The sequence below is a fragment of the Myotis daubentonii genome, chromosome 2 (genome assembly GCF_963259705.1).
Source record: "Myotis daubentonii chromosome 2, mMyoDau2.1, whole genome shotgun sequence".
Taxonomy (NCBI): Eukaryota; Metazoa; Chordata; class Mammalia; order Chiroptera; family Vespertilionidae; genus Myotis; species Myotis daubentonii.
This window is the reverse complement of record NC_081841.1, coordinates 23,815,507-23,833,617: the sequence shown is the minus strand read 5'-3', so window position 1 is coordinate 23,833,617 and position 18,111 is coordinate 23,815,507. Positions and strand designations below refer to the sequence as shown.

Genomic DNA, 18,111 nt, shown 5'->3' with positions numbered 1-18,111 from the left:
TATGAACCAGGAGGTCATGGTTTGACCCCCAGTCAGGGCACATGCCCAGGTTTTGGGCTCGGTCCCTGGTTGGGGTCATGCAGGAGGCAACTGATCAATGAATCTCTCTCTCTCTTCCTTCTTCTCTGAAATCAATAAAAATATTTTTTTTAAAGAAAGATGGAGGAGACATTGGAAAACTGCATCATCAGTGCTGAGAGATGATTAGAACATAGAGTGAGCTAAAGTGGAGAATGTGACATATAGAAGAATAAAGTTTCTATATTGGAAATTATTTGGCTTTGTTATGAGAGGGGCTAAAATTGTAATAGGAAATGTTTCCCATATTTCTTCACTGAAAAAGTAGAAGTTTTAATTGAGTTTGATGCTGTTTATTGTTTTGGATTAATCAGAAAAAAACTGCTCAATTGGGAAGATAAAAAGTTTGCTCTGGAGATTAAGAGAGAGGACTACTTGAAATAAAAATGTGAGCTTTATCTACATTTGGGTAAGTGTTAATATTTATGCATTGGAAGAAAACAGCATGTGTAAAAGAAGGAGGTCTAAAATAGAACTTTAAGAAAAGACAGTGGAGAGAGAGAAAGAAGTTATAGAGGTAAAAAAGTAGTCAAAGAAGCAATAGGACCACCATGAGTGAGGTTAAGAGTGAAAGAATTTCTAAGGCGTTAGTTATCTACAGTATGAAATGTTCTAGAACTGAAAACTGCCTATATAACTGGCAATTTTATGATCAACAGTGATTTTAACTGACCAAAGTTCTCTAGAGTGTATTGAGAAGTAATTTAAAGGTGAGAAAGTGCAAATAATAAATAAAATTACCCACTAAGAAGCTTCTCTTATAATGAAAAGTGTTCATATTGTGATAAGAAAATCGGTAATTGCTTATGTACTTCACATTATAACTCCCAGAATATGTTATTCAGTGTCATTTTATCCACTACTATGATAAAAAAGCATTAACTTATTATCATCTAAGTTTTTTTTCTTTCTCTACTTTCACTTATATCATTCCTTTCGACAATGCAGCTTTCTAAACCCAATACTTATTCTGTACTAGATTGATTATGATTGTTAATCTTATGTGTCAACTTGTCTGGGCTTAGGAATGACCAGATAGCTAGTGAAAAACTCTTTCTGGCCCTGGCCAGTGTGGACTAGTTGATTGAAGCCACATCCCATACACCAAAAAGCTGTGGGTTCGATTTCCGGTCAAGGCACATACCCTAGGTTCCATCCCTGGTCAGGGTGCGTACAGAAGGCAACTGATCAATGTTCCTATTTCTCTCTCTCCTTCTCTCTTTCTCTCTTTAAAATCAATAAAAATGTATTCTCAGTTGAGGATTTAAAAAAAACTATTTCTGGATATAACTGTGAGAGTATGTCCAGAAGAAAAGAAAATTAGCACTTGAATCAGTAGACTGAGGGGAAAAAAATCCACCTTCAACAATGGTGCAGGCATCAGCCAATCTGTTGAGGCCCCAAATAGACCAAAGACAGAGAGGAATGATACATTTTCTCTCTTCTTGAGCTTGGAAATCCATCTTCTGCCCTTGTACATCAGAGCTACTGATTCTTGGGCCTTCAGAATCTGTGATGGATAACCAGTGGCCTGTACCCCTGTTCTCAGGCCTTTGTCCTCTGACTGGGACTTTTACTGTTGATTTCTCTGGTTTTCAGATTTGGACTGTATTACGCCACTGGCTTCCTAGGTCTCCAGTTTGCATATGGCAGATTGCGGCAAATCTCAGCCAATTCCCATAGTAAATCTCTTATCTAAATATATCCTATTGTTTCTGTTTCTTTGCAGAATCCTGACTAATATATAGATCTTATCTACTCCCCTTTCATAACTTGTATGTTCCTATGTTCTTGGCCATTTCTTTCCTAATTCTTCACTCCAATTATAACAGCATCTATTATCCTATAATAATTCTAACATATTTTTAAGGGAGGCTATAACTTATTTAGCTTTGTATTCAAAGTGGCTTCCACAAAATTGCTGCTTTACACATTTTATTAAATATTTAATAAACATACACATTGGTGGCTCAAAATGTATATCTCCAGATTTTTCTTCTCTCTCTCTCTCTCTCTCTCTCTCTCTCTCTCTCTCTCTCTCTCTCTCCCGTCATTCTCTCTTTTTTAGCTTTTATCTTAAATGTTTACATTCATGTGGTAAAAATTGAACTTAATAGAGTTTCTAACACAAATTCATTTCTCATATATTTCTTGTCTTTTATGTTACATTTTTATGAAATATATTACCACCCACTCATTTAAACATAAAGTTGACTCTAATTTGGATTTCTTCTCCTACCAACTCTAATAAAATAGAAGTATATCAGATTTAGAAGAGAGGGATGCACATTGTACAATGGTGGGCCAGTTTGCAAAGAAAAACAACAAAAATGACAGGAATGGTGAAAAGATTATTTCCAGAGCATGATGTGCATAATACAAAAAGGAATTAGATGTGATGAAAAGAATAGAGTAGAACAGGATAGGATAGAATACAATACAATACAATACAATACAATACAATACAATACAATACAATACAATACATTACAATACATTACAATGCAATGCAATGCAATACAATCCAATACAATAGTTGAAACAGATAGTGAAGGCACTTTTTTGCTATGGCAAACAGATTGGGCTAAATTCTTTAAGTAATTGAGAGACAAAAGAGATTTCTAAGCAAGAAGTTTACTAGGTCATATTTGTCTTTCCTAATAGTAACTTTAGAAGTTCTGTATCATTCACTCATAGGCACCATAAATTAGAGTTGTATTTGAGTCACTGTATTTACTCCATATTTTTTGACACAGCCCAACAGCCTTTTAATAGATCTCCTTGGTGCCAGTGTTAGTCTCATTCATGTTGTTGTTGTCAGAGATGTTGAAAAAAAATCTTGGTGTTGCTTGGTTAATGTAAGCTCAGGAGAGGACAGGGAGAGAATTAAAGGCAACAACATGTATTTCCAACTCTAGAATTTTCCTATAAAGAGCAGAAAAGAAATCATGTAATAGCTACAGAAGTACTAACACATGTTTTATGTATGGGGGAATGATTTAGTAGAGAGGAAAATCTGATGATATAGGAGAGAGAAAAGAAAACTGCTATAATGATGCCTTGAGTAGGTAAAGCAGGGTGGGGATGGAATATAGTGAAAAAGTGGAAATGTTTGTTAGGATCATGGATAGCTTATCCATAGTAACATAAATGGGGGCAGAATATATGGACAATGATGCATATACTTTCATAGCTATGGTAGTTATGGAATTAGTGAAGTTATTTTTTTTCTACTTTTTCTAGTGATATAAGAAGTAAGGTTATAAGTGCGAGTGAGGATAAGGAATAAGTAAATTTTGAAGGGAAAATATATGAAATAATTAGAAAGGCAAGCTGATGAGTAAATAAACTATGATTAGCAGTGTTAAGACCTACTTGAGGTTAGAAGATATGGATTTGTCTAGTCACTATCAACTAAATAGGTGTGTGAACTAATCTAGGATTCAGCATATCTCTTGTTGGTGTTTTTCCAGTATAAGGAAGCAAAAAAATAGAAGCAAGAGAGTTGAGAGTATATTTAAGGGGATGATTATAAACTTTTTACTAATTTAAGTAATAAAGTGAGTAAGAATACGAGGGAACAACCAAGATGTCGGCATCGGTAAACACCTGTACTTGCTGCCTCTCACAACCACATCAAAACTACAACTAAAAGACAAAACAATTATCATCCAGAGCTGTGGGAAAGCTGGCTTAGTGGAAGTTCTACAACTAGAAGGAAAGAAAAAAGCGCATTGAGAGTGGTAGGAGGTGCGGGAGTGCAGAGGCGCGAACAGAATGGTCTGGCAACCAAGTGTGCTGCTGTTGTTGTTTTTTTCAATCTTGAGGGAGATACAAGCTCCTGATTGCTCTGAACTCCAGTTCCAGGTGAGATTCTGGTGACCCAGACCAATACGGGGAGAAACTGGACTGTCTGGCATCAGGCCAGAACGCAAGGGCAGCTTTCTCTCAGAAGTGCTCGCAGCGATCATTGTTCCTGCACAGGGGGCAGCAGACGTGGAGATGCAGGGAAACAGCCAAAATGCAGAGACAAAGAAACATGTCACGAATGAAAGAAATGGAGAAAAGCAAACTACTGGATATAGAATTCAAAACCACAATTATAAAGTTACTCAAGAATCTTCTAAAAACCTCTGAGGAACTTAGTGAGAACTTCAAGGATCTTAGTGAGAATACCAAAAAAAAAAAAAAGAAGGAAAAGGACCAGTTGGAAATTAAGCATACAATGACTGAAATAAAGAATAATATACAGAGATTCAACAGTATACTAGAGGATCCTAAGAATCAAATAAAAGATTTGAATATGAGGAGGCAAAAACAGCCAACTGGAAGAACAAAAAGAAAAAAGAATCCAAAAATATGAAGATAGTGTAAGGAGCCTCTGGGACAACTTCAAGCATACCAACATCAGAATTATAGGGGTGCCAGAAGATGAGAGAGAGCAAGATATTGAAAACCTATTTGAAGAAATAATGACAGAAAACTTCCCCTACCTGGTGAAAGAAATAGACTTACAAGTCCAGGAAGTGCAGAGAACCCCAAACAAGAGGAATTCAAAGAGGACCACACCAAGACACATCATAATTAAAATGCCAAGGGTAAAAGACAAAGAGAGAATCTTAAAAGCAGCAAGAGAACAACAGTTAGTTACCTACAAGGGAGTACCCATACGACTGTCAGCTGATTTCTCAACAGAAACTATGCAGGCCAGAAGGGAGTGGCAAGAAATATTCAAAGTGATGAATAGCAAGAACCTACAACCAAGATTACTCTACCCAGTAAAGCTATCATTCAGAATTGAAGGTCAGATAAAGAGCTTCACAGACAAGAAAAAGCTAAAGGAGTACATCACCACCAAACCAGTATTATATGAAATGCTGAAAGGTATCCTTTAAGAAGAGGAAGAAGAAGAAAAAGGTAAAGATAAAAAATTATGAACAACAAAGTGACAACTAATACATATCTATCAACAAGTGAATCTAAAAATCAAATGAATAAAAAATTTGATGAACAGAATAAACTGGTGAATGTATCAGAATCAGGGGCATGGAAAGGGGGCAGACTGACAATTCTCGGGGGGACGAGGGTGTGGGGGATGCAGGAAGAGATTGGACAAAAATCTTATATCTATGGATGAGGACAGTGGCGGGGGCGGGGGGGTGAGGGCATGGGGTGGGGTGGAAATGGGGTGGAGGGGAGCTATGGGGGGGAAAAAGAGACATCTGTAATAATATGAACAATAAAGATGTAAAAACAAAAGAATATGAGGGAGGCAAGTGACAAAAGGATAAAGGGCCATTAGATAATACGATCTGGTGAAGCAAACATATTGTGGAGTCAGAATAATCTAGGAAATGATTTGGAAATGTAGGAGGCTGAATTTAGAGCCTGGGTCACTTCAAATTAAGATTATGGAGGGGTTCCAGATATTGACAATAATAAATTTTAGATTATGACCAAAGGGGTTATTAGAATAAGTGAGAAAAAAATACAAGATTACTGGAGGTCAAGTAATTAAGTGTCTAGAATGTTGGAAGGATGGTCTATGACATAGAATCTCTGTATACAAAGCACTAAATATTAGGAGAGTGTTAGTGCTAGAGAGATTAACAGTGAGCTGAAATTTTTAAGGAATCAGGGAAGTCACCACGAGTTGGAAGATGCCTGAAACAGTCAGTGTTGTGTAATGGTTGTATTAGTCTGATGTCAAGAGTCAGCATTAGAAATTTTTAGAGTTGGGGGGGAGGAAAGATGATCTGGAAATTGAAAACAGAAAAAAGAGAACCTTCGGGTTCACTAGTACATGGAATGTGGTAAACAAAGCCACCTCCAACACTTGGGATATCTGCGGGGAACCTAAAAGGAGAAATGGATTTCAATTAAAGCAAGAAAATAAAGGAAATGTTTACTGAGTATTTAGTTTCTAAAGATTTTGGTGGTGAATAACAACGGTTTTCAGAAGGCAGAAAAACTAGCTTTTTTGGAGTCAGAATAGATGCTCAGAGCCTTATATATACACATTGCAAACTCCAGAGCAAGCAATACAAAATTTTACCACACTGTACAAATGCTGACCATAGAAATGTTGACACTGCTATTATTTCAGAGAAACTTATCAAAGAAATTTATTAGCATAAATAAGAAAAGTAGTTGTGATGAAGAAGTGATACCAGCCAAAAAGTCACATGAAAGGAACTGTAGAAAATATTTCATATCTGTGAGAGCACAAAGAATAAAATGTTAAAAGCTGGTCCCAACTTAGAAAGGAGTATGACAGTTTGCTAAGGCATAGGAAAAATGTTCAAGCTGTTTAGTCAGAAGAAGTTGTACAGAAGAAGTTGTCCATGCAATTTTTAAAAAATGAAATAAACCACTTTAACTCTCAATGTTTCTAATATTTTACATGATAATGGACTAATACTAATTTCCCTATTTTTTATTCCCATATACACGTATATATATATGTATATATACATATATATATCATCAACAGAAATATAGTTTTTAATTTTTTGAGATAACACAATCAAAATTTTCCTTTTGATTCTGAGATTGTGCATGGCTTCAACTGGCAGAATGCTTTTTTATATCCTGTGGTGTTATAATAAGCTATAAGTTTGCATTTACCTAGGATAAAAAATGTGGCATATCTACTTTGTTTCCACAGATATTAACTGATGGAGTCATCAGATTTTCCAATTATTTCATTTCCATTGAATATTGCCTACTTCACTGTTTCAGCACTTGAAACATTTATAAGGCTGCCAAACCTGAAACAAAATAAATAAATGAATAAAAATGAATTGTATACTTCCTTTATCTTAAAAAAGGGACAATTACTTCATGAAGCAAATCTGTTATATCCAAAACTTATTTTTGTATTTATTTTCTTATTAGATGACTGTATTTAATTTAAAAGAGAAAAAGTGACAATAGCTAGGGTGATTCCTTATACCGCTGTGAGAATTCACAAGAGCCATCAACTGTCTAAAACCCTCAAGTTACCTCTTGGCCTTCTGTTCCCAATTTCACCCAAGAGGTCATGAGTAATTTTGGCTTGTTCAGGACACCTCTGATTTTATGCCCAATGTCTTGATGTAACTATCTACAGTGCCTCCTTTCACACTCAAAAGTGTTCTGGTTTGGGCAATAAATCATAAGGTTACCTTCACTCTAAGTTTCTTAAAAATAGTTGCATAATCTTCCTTTAATAAAGCATGTAAGCTTATATTATTTACTTAAACAATATGCAAAGTAGTAACACAGCAGAATTTTCTTTCTACAAAGGGACACATTATTGTGCATCACACAGGGTAATACCCTTGACTATAATTTGATTTTGCATTTATACTTTCCATTTCTTAGTGCCCTCTGAAAGCAAGGGACAGTACTATGAAAGGAAGGGTTAGGAAATGTAGCAGAACTTCTGAATTTCTAACCTCTGTGCTCTTAATGCCAAGGGTCTCCTTTTATTTAGAATAGGTATTTTGCTAAAAAAAAATGATTGCTTGGGGTACAGACACATGCTCTCATAATTTCTTGCCTTTTCTTTTTCATCTTCGATCATATATGGAGGATAACTGTCAGATAAATATATCCAAAATTAGCATACCAGACATTCCTTTATTATTGACAAAATAGAAGAGACTAACTCACAGGTAAAATGCAAAATTTTGAAACATTTTCTGTCGTCTTATTTTTCTTGGGTAATGTACAATTCAGTTGCATCCAGGAGACAGGTGATGGAAGACAGCTAATGAACAGCTATATACAAAAGAAACATCAGTTACTATTCCTTCGTCTCACTGGGAGCTAATTCAAGTACAACAGAACCAAACTCATGTCATCAAAATTCCACTCAACAATCATTTAACTTCTTCTCGGTTCCTTGCCCCCTTTTCCTCAGTGAAACGTTAAAACCGTCTTTATTCTCAGGTTTCCTACTTAACACCATCACTCTTAACATTCAGCATACAATAAGCAAAAACAGAGGTATCAGGTGAGCTATGGCCTAGTCCTCCAAATACCACCATCTCTACATCTGTAGCGGTTCTAATTTTATTTTCAGCATCCACTGTGGAATGGGTTCCCGTTCATTCAAGGCTAGCCTTTCCACTCTTTCCCAACTTACCACCTCCCTCTCTCCTACTCTTTTAATCTTTCCCTCTTCATTGGGCCCTATCCTGAAGTAAGTAAGTAATATCTTTAAAACTCTCCTGATGTCATGAATTTTCTTTTAGAGATATAAAAGGTAACATCTTCCATTACCCTCAAAGATTCTAAAGAGAAAATCTGGAGCTTAAGCTTTATTTCTTCTTCCTCATTTAGATTTTAAGCAATCTCTAACATTCTCCTTGAGCACTGTACTTCTCATTTTTTGTATATGAAATATCATAATTACAGTAAAATAACCATTTGCATTATTCTCGATTTGTTTTTATTCACCTTAGATCAAAGCTTCTGTAAGATGTATGAAGGAAGGGCTTATTATTATTACATCCCCAGAATTTAGTATATGTTGCCGACCTTAGTAGGCACAAGAAATATTTGAAAAATAATTAAATGTTACCAATAATTAACCCGCATGACTTCATTTGTAATACTCTTGCCAGAGACATCTATTCATTGTTAACTAAGACTTTATTTTTTAGCTATACCTTAGGCTTTGAAAATAGGCAGACTAGAAGCCTGTGTTGCTCAGTGGTTAAGAGTTGACCTATAAACCAAGAGGTCAAGGTTTGATTCCCAGTCAGGGCACATGCTGAGTTTGCAGGTTTGATCCCCAGTAGGGGGCATCTAGGAGATAGCAGACAAATGATTTTCTCTCATCATTAATGTTTCAATCTCTCTCTCCCTCTCCCTTCTTCTCTGGAATGAATATATGTAAAAGAAAATACGTAGACTAGGATTTGAACCTGCATTCTGGTGCTTATTATTCATGTGACCTTAAGAAATTTACTTATTCTCTATGAACTTTAGTTTCCTGATCTGAAATTTAGGGATAACAATACTTACATCTTAGACCAGGGGTGGGCAAACTTTTTGACTCGAGGGCCACAATGGGTTCTTAAACTGGACCGGAGGGCCGGAACAAAAGCATGGATGGAGTGTTTGTGTGAACTAATATAAATTCAAAGTAAACATCATTACATAAAAGGGTACGGTCTTTTTTTTTTTTTTTTTTTTAGTTTTATTCATTTCAAATGGGCCGGATCTGGCCCGCGGGCCATAGTTTGCCCACGGCTGTAGACTGTTTTAAGGTCAAATAAAACATTAGCTAGAAAGGTCTTTTTTAGTTTTTGTGGCTCATTATAGGCATGTAATATATAGTATTTGCCATCCTTTGAGTACTATTTAACTTTTTTTGAGGTATTTCCACCGTTGATTAAATTATTCTTTAAACTATCCCCCCCTTTTTTAATCATCAGCTCCCATTGGATCATGCCTTCTTTTTTCTCCCTATTTTTTTAATCATTTATTCTTAACTGCTTATACTGTTTTCCTATTTTCCTGCCCCATATGTGGTATGGGTCTATAGGATTCTACCCTGTGGCTTCTCCTTTTCTCAGTTCATTTTGGATGTTGTCACCCAGTCTACTGATTTTTTTATTAAACAAAATGTTCCTTACCAGGTTCAAATACCCCTTGATAATGGGGATCAGTACTTTATTCCTCTGGCATTCCCAATGAAAAGAACATGGTAATCATTGGTAAATGTAGATAATTTTTAAAAAATTCTCCATTACAGTCACCCCCCATTCACTTCCAAGCAAAATTAAATTATATTCATGTGATTCTCACATAAATCTGACATATTAAAGTTTATACTCGATATCAGTTCCAAACATAAAAATACCACACATATACCAGATCATTGTTTTCTTATGTATAAATTTGAGATTAAAAAAAACTTAAGACCTGGCCAGTACTGTTTAGTGGTTAGAGTGTCGGCCTATGCTCCGAAGGGTCATGGGTTTGATTCGCAGTCAAGGGCAGGTATCTGGGTTGCAGGTTGATCCCCACCCCGGTGTGGGCACGTGCAGGAGGCAACCAATTAATGCATTTCTCTCACATGGATATTTATTTCTCTCTCTCTCTCCCTCCTTTGCTCCTTCTCTTTATTCCTTTCACCCTTTCTAAAAAATCAATGAAAAAATATCCTCAGGTAAAGATTAACAAAACAAACAAAAAAGAAGATAGAAAATTTAAAATTATCATAGTCTGCTCCCTTTCCTTTATATCTCATATCTAATTTTAGTCTAAAAACAATTTTATCTCTTAATTTTTCTTAATTTATTGACAATTTATTAATTTTTCTCTGATTGAGATGTTTCTCTTTTTAATAAAGTAAATTATTAAATATAATATGTTAAAACAATGAAGTGTACTCCCCTTTGATATTCTAAGTACAATCTTATAGAAAAAAAAAACACAGTTTTTTAAAATCAAGCTATTGAAGAAACCTTGTACTTCAGCCAGGCTTAAAGTGTTTCAAATGGATATACAAAATGAATAAGACATTTTTTATCTTTATGGAGCTAAAAGTCTAACAAAACAGACACATTTATAGCTAGTGACTAAAAAATAGTGATGTGGGAATATGAAAGAGAAGACCACTAATTGAACCTGCTGTGATGGAAGTAAATTTCCAAGGAAGCAACAAAGTTAAAATTTGAAAATAGAGTTGGGTTAATCAAATTCAAAAGGGACAAAATAAAGATTCAGTCAATGCCCTGGCCAATGTTGCTAAGTGGTTAGTGTGTCAGCCATGCACCAAAGGGTCTCTGGTTTGATTGCTGGTCAAGAGCATGTAACTGGGTTGCAAGTTAGAGCCCCATCCCTGTTCAGGGCATGTGCAGGAGGTGACCAACTAATGTTTCTCTCTCACATCAACATTTCTCTTTCTCTTTCTTTCATTCTCCCTCCCTCCCTTTTTCTCTGTTCCTTCCATTCTCTTTTAAAAGATATCAATGGAAAATATATCCTTGGGTAAGGATTAACAACAACAACAAAAATAATTATCTATCTATCTACATACAAAAGCTTAAGCAACCAGAACGGAACGACCAGTTGCTATGACATTCACTGACCACACTCAATGCAGGAGCTTCCCCCTGGTGGTCAGTGCTCTCCCACAGCCAACATCCCCTGGCTGGCCAACCTCCCATGGTCCCTCCCCCCAGCCGGCCAACCTCTTTTGGTTTCTACCCCCAGCCAGCAGGCCCCAGGCTGGGACAAGGAACTAAGGGTGGGTGGCAGCAGATGCAGCCCCTTTCCCAGAGGGTCCAAGGGCTGGCTCCCTCCTTGGGGCCGGTGGCCAACCTCCTGTGCCCTGTCCCTCCCCAAAGCTGGCAGGCCCTGATCAGCCCGCCTCCTGCTCGCTGCGGTGGTGGCGTGGTGGTGAGGGAAGGAGGAGGGGGGGAGGTGGGGAACCACATGATGGCAGGGTGCCAACAATGGTGATGGCAATGGCTGATGTCCATTCCTTCCACACCCGGCCCTGCAACCATCACCTCCTCTCCAGCCCGTCCCTGATTGGCCTGGCTAAGATTGGCTCTGATTGTTGGCCAGGCCTGGAGACCTCACCTGTGCACCAACTTTGTGCACCGGGCCTCTGGTTCAGGTAATACTATCCTATATAATAAAAGCCCAGCAACCAAAACGGCGGAATGAGCAGAATGACCAGAGACCAGAACCACTGCGGCCCCTCACCTCGCCCTCCAGCGGGGACCCTCCACCCCGATTGGGGGCAGGACCAGCCGGCAAACCACCCATGGCCTTTCGCCCCAGCTGGCCCCAGGGGGGACCCTCACCTTGATCGGGGATGTGGCTGGCCTGCAAACCCATCGTAGCCCCTTGCCCCAGACATCCCTGCTCCCGAGCGGGGACCCCCACTCTGATCTAGGGCCCCCATCAGGGCAGGCTGGCCAGCCCGCACCCAGATTGAACTGAGCTTCTATCCTATATAATAAAAGGGTTATATGAAAATTGACCCCAACAGTGGAACAACCAGATGACTGCTCGACCAGTCACTATGAGATGCACTGACCACCTCTCGGTCCCTTTCACCAGCCAACAGACTTCAATCACCCAATGGCAAATGGGGAACCAGGAGTGGGTGGCAGGGGATGGGTTTGGCACCATGCCAAGGTTCCCACCCCACTAGTTGCCCCACACACAGAGGGCAACCCACGGTGGGGACGGGGCCAGCAAGCTGGCAGGAACGGCTGACCTCTCGGGCCCATCCCCCAGCCATCAGGCTCCGATTGCTCAATTGTAAACAGGGAACTGGGGGTGGGTGGTGGCGGAGGGCGGGGGGCCGGGCCCGCTGCAGGAAGCTGGGGAAGATGGCGCTGATCACAGGCCAGGCCTAGGGACCATATCCATGCATAAATTTTGCGTGACGAGCCTCTAGTAAAATCATAAAGGGCAAAAATCACAGAGACATGAATTAAATTCAAGTTCATGCTGATAACAAGATCTGTTGGGCTGGAGCATGCTATATATTACAGCAAATTAAACGAGTGAGTGTGCTGGGATAGTAAGGGTTCTAGCATTCCATAGTTAGGAATTTGGTATTTTTTTGACACTCAAATATTAATAAAATAACAGCAAAATAATCATGAGTATTGCAGTAACTTTATTGATTTATCTGTATTTTAACCTTAATAACACTAAGTAGGGCTGTAACATGTGAAAATAAGATAAATGATTTATATGATTATACCAAATGGATTAGTCAAGACTATAAATTTTCATCAGTGTACAACAGCACAAAGGAGGAAAGAGAATCCCATGATTTAAGTTGTATCAATAGTCCATTAAAATATGCCTCACAACTGAAACTAAGTCATTATACTCTGGTTCTATTAGAACCAATAATCACAGGGAATAAGAAATACCAAAGAAATACATATCTATAACTTACCTGCTATGATGTGTTTCATGGTCTGGTAAGTCTAATAATTATATGTCCTTGCTATTTGAACCTGTGGTATAGGAATTCTCCAATGACTCAACTCAGAGGGAAGGGACACACAGAAAGGGCATAAAAGCCATTCATTAGGAATAGCCAAGGATTAATATTGCCACTCAAATTCTTCTTACCTGTACCTTAACAATACCAGGAAATGTATACAGACATACCATAAATCATAACACAGACCTGAGTTCTATTGCCATTTTTCTCATTGTCACATATCAGGGAGGAGAAATTCTTCCCACTATCTCCGTACCATATGCATGACTCTGAACATGAGCAAGATCTGAGATCTGAAAATCAAATGAGAAAGTCTTTGAGGCTGGCACACACATATGCATAATATGTATTCACAGATATACAATCAATAAGCATACATATTGGAATTCCAACATCTTCACTATATATTGAAAGGTTAAAAGGTTACATATTGAATGAGGTGACTGCTTAAAATATGAAAGAAGAGAATGTGTCTGAAATGAGGTGGGATTTGAATCTGAAACAATCTGAGACAGAAAAAGAATCATAGATACATAGGAAGAAAAATGAAGAAGCACTCAGAGAAAACTTCAGTATGTTTGAATTGCTTCAACAGGACCTAGTCCATCTCTATTTTGTTAAATTTTCTACAGAAGCCTCATCACCTCACTGTTTTCAGGGATTTACCTGATCTACACTAATAAAAGAGAAACATGCAAATTGGTGTCACTCCGCTAACCTTCCCATTGGCTAATCAGGGCAATATGCAAATTAACTGCCAGCTAAGATGGCGGCCGGCAGCCAGGCAGCTTGAAGCAAACATGAGGCTTGCATGCTTCAGTGGCAGAGGACTGCAACATTCCCTGCCTGCCGCTGCCGGCCTCTGAACTTGCAGTTTAAAACATTGTTACAAATATAGAAGCTAAACAAAACTCCAGAAACCTGGTTTCAGCCAGCTGGGATCTCAGAGCTGGAGTTGAAACAGTGTTTCAATTGTAGAATCCAAACAAACCAGATACCTGCTTTCAGCAGCCGAGGCCTAAGAGCTGGATCCAAGCCTCAGAGCTAAAGCTGGCCCAGAATAAAAAAGAGAAAAAGGAGCGGTTGGGAGCTTCAGTCACCCACCAGCCTGAAAACAGCCCTCAGCCCCTCACCCAGACTGGCCAGGCACCCCAGTGGGGACCCCCACCCTGAAGGGTGTGTGACCATCTGCAAACAGCCATCATCCCCTCATCCAGGCTGGCCAGGCACCCCAGTGGGGACCCCCACCCTGATCCAGGACACCCTTCAGGGCAAACCAGCCGGCTCCCACCCATGCACAGGCCTCTATCCTATATAGTAAAAGGGTAATATGCCTCCCAGCAATGGGATCAGCGGAGCTGCGAGACCTCCTGGCACCGGGATCAGTGTGACAGGGGGCAGGGCCACAACCTCCCTATCCGCCCTGCTCTGTTTGTGACAGGGGAAAGCACCCTAACCCCCTGATCAGCCCTGCTCTGTGCCTGATAGGGGGGAGCTCCCCAACCCCCTGATCACCCTGCAGCTCTGTGTGTGACAGGATGCAGCACCCCAACCCTCCCGCCCCATGGGCCCTGCTCTGTGTGTGACAGGGTAGAGCCATAACCACCCCATCGGCCCTGCCCTGAGTGTGACAGTGGTGGCTCCCTGTTGAGTGTTTCCTTCCACAACTCGCGTGGAGTAGGGTTCAGTATCTGAAAGAGGAGCCGCACAACAAATGAGATCCCCAACCCCCTGATCCACCCTGCTCTGTGGGTGATAGAGGGCGGCGCCCCAACCACCCCCCACAGGCCCTGTTCTGTGTGTGAAATGGGGTAGAGCCATAACCTACCCATCAGCCCTGCCCTGAGTGTGACAGGGTGCGGTGCCCCAACACCCTGCTCCGCCCTGCTCTGTGTGTGACAGGGGGCAGTGCCCCAACTCCCCTATCGGCCCTACTCTGTGAGGGACAGGGGGGAGCTCCTCAACCCCCTGATCGGTCCTGCTCTAAGCGTGACAAGGGGGAGCTCCCCAACCCCCTGACGGGCCCTGCTCTGTGCATGACAGGATACGGAGCCCCAACCCCCCTGATTGGCCCTGCTCTGTGCATGAAAGGGGGTGGCGCCACAACCTCCCCATTGACCCTGCCTTGAGTGTGACAGGGGGCGACGCCCCAACCCCCCAATCGGCCCTACCCTGAGAGTGACTGAGGGTGGTATCACAACCTCCCGATCCGCCCTGCTCTGTGCATGACAGGGGGTGGCGCCCCAACTCCCCAATCAGCCCTGCTCTGAGCCTGACCAGGGGCTGCACCTAGGGATAGGGCCTGCCCTCTGCCACCCAGGAGCTGGCCTAAGCCAGCAGGTCGTTATCTCCCGAGGGGTCCCAGACTGCGAGAGGGCACAGGCCGGGCTGAGGGACCTCCCTGCCCCCCGAGTGCACAAATTTTTGTGCACCGGGCCTCTAGTATATATATAAAAAGCCAGTGACTGGAACACTGTAATGAACTGAACAACCAGTCGCTATGACGCCCACTGTGGCTAGCAAACCAGCCCGATCAGGGGATGGAGCCAGCTGGCCAACCTCCTGTGGTCCCGTCCCGCAGCTGGCCCCACCTCTGATCAGCCTGCCCCACCCCAAGCGGCCTGCAGCCCCTCCTCGTCCAGCCCCGCCCCTGACCACCCCCTCCCCCTACTCCAGCCAACCTCCTGCAGCCCCTCCGCCCTGGCTGGCTGCATCCCTGGTGCACCCCCCCACCTCGATTGGCCCGCAGCCCCACCCCTCAGCTGGCCCCACCCCGATTGCCCCCCACTACCCCAACAAGGGGTGGGGCCAGCCAGCAAACCTCCTGCAGCCCCTCCCCTGACCTGGCCCCACCCCTGATTGGCCCTCCTATCCCAATCGACCCACAGCCTCTTCCCCAAGCCAGTTCCGCCTCCTAATGCCCCCTCCATCAGGGGCAGGGTTGGCCAGCCAACCACCCATAGTCCCTTCCCCAGGCTGCTGGCCCCCTATCAGCCTCCCCCACCACATTCTGGGGCAGGGCTGCCTGGCCCACTGTCCACAGCCACTCCCCAAAACTGGCCCATCCATGATCAGCCCCCACCACCCCGATCTACCTGTGGCACCTCCGCCCAACCAGCTCTGCCCCTGATCAGCCCCCCCACACACCAATCAGGGGTGGGGCTGGCTGACCAACCACCCACAGCCTCTCCCCATGGCTGGCCCCGCCCCCATTCGCCCCTCCACCCCAATAGGGGGAGGGGCCTGCTGGCCAATCTCCCAAGGCCCAGTCCCTCAGCCGGCCCGGCCCTGATCGCACCCCAAACGGGGTGGGCCGGCCAACCTCCCACTGTCTTCTCCTCCCGACAGGCCCCGCCCCAATCAGCCCTGATTGGTGCTGGGCCAGCTGGACCCACCTATGCACAAATTTGTGCATTGGGCCTCTAGTGTTTCTATAAGACCATGCGTTAAATTATACAATGTTTTTCTATTGTTTCCAGGTTAAAATCCCAACCCTCTCCATTATCTACAGGAACTCTAATGACAGTCGAGTTTTATTTCTTATTAATCTTATTTTGAATACCTTGAACTTCTCCTGAGACTGTCATGCTATATTGCTCATCACTTTTATTTCAATATGCCTTCCCTTCCAGCACTGAATGTTGTACCCTAACCCAGTCTGGACTATTCCCTCCAACTATATTATTTCTTGCATTATATATTTATGTTTACATGCACTTATTACACTGGATTGCAATTATCTCTTTACTCATCTGTTTTTTCTATCATATCATTAGTTACTCAAGGCAAAGAATTACTAAACTGTTATACAGAAAACTTTATATTCTTAGAGTCTTCACCCAAGTGGTAGGCAATTTTTTTAAATAAAAGAAGGTAAGAAAGGAAGGACTGAAGAATGAAAAGGAGATAAATCAGTGAGAAGGCAAAGGGCTTTTAGCAGAGGGAAGTGCATGGTTCCTCTATGAAGAAATTGGATACTCTATCTAGCAAAGCCTAGGTTTCTGCTATGACTGTTAGTGCCACAGTTTATATCCAGCTTCATCTGAAAAAAAAGGAAAGTTGTCTGTTCATACATTCCAGTCTGGTCTTCCACCCTTAAAATATCCAGGTAGATTTTTCATCGCCAGAGAGATCTAACAGAAACCTGCCCTCTTTTAACAGCGGTATAGTCAACACAAACCAGGATCCCTTTCTTACATATGAAGAGAGAAGCAAGAATTATAAGGTATATTACAGCACCAGAACATGAGAGAGAATTACCATGATTAAAAAAAAAAGGAAAAGACAAAAGCAAATAACCTGTCTACCACCCAAAAAATTTTTTTTAGGAAAGACAAGAGTCATATTTTAAAATACTCCTCTGAGTAATATACTGAGATGACTTTAAAAGTAAGAACAGACTGCTAAAAAAACAATTAAAAAATTCTCAAGAATCACGCAAGGTTTTATCAGGTTAAAAATATGATTGTGAAAATAATAATCAATATAAAGATTGAAAAAAAAGTTTAGACAATCTCCCATAGTAAAAAAATAATACAGAAAAAGAAAGAGAAGACAATCTGCAAATCTTAACATTTGAAGCAAAGAAGTCATGAAAAGAACAGAGGAAATGGGGTAGAAAGTATGAACTTACTAGTAATAGCACATATTTTCCCTAAATTTGAAAGACATAAACTTTCATATTGAGAAGACCCACAGAGTACACACCAATAAATGATTAGAAAACACTCATACCCAAAATATCTTAAAACTTCAGCTCCCCAAAACGAAGAAAACATTTTAAAAGCTAAAATCAGGTCATTTTTATAGAATGAAAATCACACTGGGAACAGACTTCGTATTAACAACATTGCTTGCTAGAAACAATGAAGCAACATTTTCAATATTCTTGAAGAAACTCCTTTTAACCTTTAAATTTATAAGAAGCCATATGAGGACCTTCTCAGACATGCAAATATGCAGAAGATTTATTTCCTATATATCCAGGTAAAGTCCATTAAAATGGGAGCATAAATAAATCGGAGTGTAAAAAAAGGAAAAAGAAGAAAGAAGGG

General features: G+C 41.0%; 1 long non-coding RNA gene across 1 annotated transcript; it reads right to left on the bottom strand.

Moving 5' to 3' along the window:
• Positions 1–5,350: 5,350 nt before the first annotated feature.
• Positions 5,351–13,351, bottom strand: LOC132226028 (uncharacterized). Its single transcript, XR_009451001.1, has 3 exons — positions 13,244–13,351; positions 7,735–7,842; positions 5,351–6,848 (listed from the first exon to the last, which is right to left on the bottom strand). It is a non-coding gene; the product is annotated as an uncharacterized LOC132226028 (long non-coding RNA).
• Positions 13,352–18,111: the final 4,760 nt, after the last annotated feature.